General features: G+C 33.2%; 1 long non-coding RNA gene across 2 annotated transcripts; it reads right to left on the bottom strand.

The window, feature by feature from the left end:
- Window positions 1-470: 470 nt before the first annotated feature.
- On the bottom strand, window positions 471-3562 carry LOC122198172 (uncharacterized). 2 transcript variants are annotated; one of them, XR_006192061.1, is made up of 3 exons: window positions 3401-3562; window positions 871-2318; window positions 471-793 (listed from the first exon to the last, which is right to left on the bottom strand). It is a non-coding gene; the product is annotated as an uncharacterized LOC122198172 (long non-coding RNA). The 2 variants fall into 2 exon arrangements; XR_006192060.1 differs by having other exon boundaries at window positions 471-2318.
- Between the last annotated feature and the right edge of the window lie 253 nt (window positions 3563-3815).

Here is a 3815-nt window from a genome sequence, read left to right as displayed (position 1 = left end):
ATTTTCACCCTAGCTGTCCATCTTTGAATGATGTGTTGTCCATGGTGATTGGCTTATAATTTACCACCACTTGTTAATTACTTTTTTTATGCTTAATAATGTCAAACTTTAGACAAAATGTTATCAAATAAAATATTAAAAGGCATTTGAGAAAAAACCTAGATATTTTAAAAAAGTATATATTCAACATTTGTGTTAAGTCTCTAAAGTAGGCTATAGCATAAATATTATTTGTTCATGTTGTATTTAATCGACATAAAATTTATATATAAAACACAAGATAAATTATACTTGAATAAAAGGGATATCAACAAAACTAACTTTTTATGAATGAGATCATTAACAAAAATGATTATATTTGTCTCACACTTAATAAATAACCATTGTCCGAACATCATGTTTTAGACTAGTTATATCTATTTCAAAATGAGAGTACATAGAATAAACAATACAATATATCACAATGTAAATTAGTTCTCAACAATTCAACCAATAATATTAAGCATACAAGATTTCAAGTTACAGCAAACAATTGGGATGTTTATACCCCTAAACAAGTTATATGAGGAGTTCAATTGGGATGTTCATACCCCTAAACACGTTATATGGGGAGTTCAAACCCGTAGACACCAATCATGAGGAGTTCATACCCCTTTCACTTCCATATAGGGAGTTCATACCCGCTTTGGATCCAATGTCTAGACAATTGTCGAACTATAGAGCATGTTCTGTTAGGAAGTTTATACAACTAGGTAACAATAATGGGGAGTTCATATCCGTAGCACCACTTAATCTATTCACACAACAATTAATCAACAAATATTCATGGTATTCATGTATAAGCAATGAATAAGACATGTATGTACTCACCTTAATTAGTTAAGGACAAAATTGCAAAAATGGTCATTGTGGTATGCAAATTTTTGGGGTTTTAGCCAAAATCTTGAGTTTTTTGGATTCATAGTCCTTTTGAAGTGGTTTGTATGTGGAATTGGTCCCTGGATTTAACTTCCGTTAAGTTGTTGTTGTTAACCTCTTCATGTGCCTCCCATATGAAGGTATATTTGTCTTTTCCCTTCTAAGTGACCATTTTTGCACCTGGAAAAACTATATACTCATTTAAAAAAATTAATACCTATTTATTTATTTTAATAATTAACAAATAAAAGAGTTCTGTCTCTCTCTCTCTCTCTCTCCCCTCGACGCCATTAACCCAATTTCCCCTAAAAAAAATTTCTAAATCCTTTAAGCCTCCATGAAAATATGAGTTTAATCCTTTAAGCCTCCAAGAAACACACCTTTAACAAATTTGGAAAACACACCCGCGTTAATGCTCAGTTATGTTCTTCAACCTATCATACCCAAAACTGAAACCCATCCCAATTACCTTCAAACCCATTTCCAACCAGATAACCCCTTAATGTCATCTGAATAATGGTATCGCTAACCACCTAGCCACCGCTCAAATTACTTATCTTGACTTGTTAGGTTACATATATTGTTGCTTCTGAAGTTGTTTTCGTCGTCATTGTTTTTCCGGTGGGTGCTATAACCTTGATTCCCTCACAAGTAACTCTAATCGGTACCTTTTTAGTCTTGAAGCTTCCGATCTTCTCCTTCACTTTAGTATCGAGTAAACTCTTTTTGTTCTTCAAATCTTTTTCTTCTTCCCCATCGTGAAAACCAGAATCAATTCGTCAGCGACACTTTAGGGTAATGGTGAAATTGAACTTTGGGGTTACGATTGGTAATGGTGACATTGAACTTTGAGGTGATTTTAACTGACAAAAGTGAGGTTAAATTGATAGAATTAAGAAGGGAGGCTGCCTGAGATGCAACATCAGTGAAGTGATTGTTTGAAATTTCTAGTCTTTGTAGATGGTTTGACTCAAATATAAGCTCGAGGGTGGACTGCCAAAAAGTCCCATTACTGTAGGAGGAGGAGGAGCTCGTCATCTGAGGAGGAGATTGGAGACCCATATCTCGATCTGATTTTGTCTTCTTTAACGTGTTCATCAGATAACCCTTCATCATATCTAATTTTGTGTATGTGTTCTTGAGTGTGTGTTTGAAGAATAAACCTAAAAATATGGAGTGTTTGTGTATGTGCTCATGAATCAAGGCGATCGAGTTGTGATTTGAGGGAAGAAATGATGAATTGTTGTGAGGCAATTTTGTGATTGAGCTTGAAGTACCTCTGTTCAATGTATCAGATACCAGAAAGCTTCGAAGCTAGAGCTTAAGATTTATTTTACTGGAGCTCTTTCTCGGCCTACCAATGATCTCGATCAAATATCAGCAGCATAGAGGAATGATACCTGCAAAAGAGAGATGCGTTGGTTTCTGGTTTCCTGCATTTGATAAAGTCTCTCTTCGAATGTAGATGAAAGTGCCATTGTCGAGTGACATAATCACAAGAGAAGAAATTCATAAGTGTGTGTGTGTGTGTGTGTGTGTGTATATATATATATATATATATATATATATATATATATATATATATATATATATATATATATATATATATATATATATATATATAGTATGTCAACTCTGTAAGAGAGAGAGAGAGACCTCTTTTATTTTTTAATAATTAAAATAAATAAATAGGAATTAATTTTTTTTAAATAGGGATATATTTTTTTCAGGTGCAAAAATGGTCCCTTAGAAGTGAAAAGACAAATATACCCTCATGTAGGAGGCACATGAGGAGGTTAACAACAACACCTTAACGGAAGTTAAATCCGATGACCAATTCTACATACAAACCACTTCAAAAGGACCATGAATCCAAAAAACTCGGAGTTTGGACTAAAACCCCAAAAATTTGCATACCACAGAGACCATTTTTGCAATTTTGTCTTAGTTAAGTAAGATTAGCTACCCTTATCCACACTTCTTGCCTTGAATCCTTGAATTTATTTTGTCACCACTTGAATTCCTATATAATTTTGTAAGTGTTGTTTACTCCAATTATTCTCAATTTGCCAATCAATTAAAAATAGCTTTAAGGAGTTCTCAAATTAATATTAATATGTTTTGTGTTATTTTGAATGATTCCACGATTAAATATCCACTAAACTTCATAATCATGTGCAAAAAATTTTAACATTCTCAATTATTCTTGCAAACATCTCCAAATCAATCATGATACGATGCATATATACCTTTGTTCTTCATGGTGCAATTTATTAATTCGTTATTACTTATACCTTATTTTGACTTACGATAAAAATAGTCAAACCATATAAATTATCACTAATTACATGTTATTTAATATTGTGGATAATAATAGTTATTCATAATAAGCATAAGCACATTTTTTACAAATTATGATTCATACCCTTTTCTCACATATTTTCATTTGCTGTAAGAAATTTCCAAGAATAAAAGGTGTTACCTTGTTTGTGATGTATGAAGCTTGAAAACCCCTTTACCCTCCCTTGGGATTACTTAGATTCCACCAGCACACTATATTTACACAAAGAATACGTACACTGTACACTTCTGTTCTTGGTATTATTGAGAGAGATTTAAGGGTGATATGCTTCCAAATGACTGAATTCACCATGTTTTGGTGGTCTAAGTTGTTAGAATTAGTGGAAAACATGTGCTAGTGCCTAGGGACCCCTTTAAGCTAGCTGACATTAAATTGTGGACAAATTGCCATCTTTACGCGCCTCATGTGGCCCACGTAAGATTACATGCATATGTCATGCAACCAGTATGGCTCCTGATTTTGGATTCTAATGTTCTCACGTAGATTGGTGGAGCAGTCCGCATGGTAATTACCATTAACAATTAGATATTTTTGA

The sequence above is a fragment of the Lactuca sativa genome, chromosome 5 (genome assembly GCF_002870075.4).
Source record: "Lactuca sativa cultivar Salinas chromosome 5, Lsat_Salinas_v11, whole genome shotgun sequence".
NCBI lineage: Eukaryota > Viridiplantae > Streptophyta > Magnoliopsida > Asterales > Asteraceae > Lactuca > Lactuca sativa.
The sequence above is the reverse complement of the archived record's forward strand: the minus strand, read 5'-3'. Positions and strand labels throughout refer to the sequence as shown.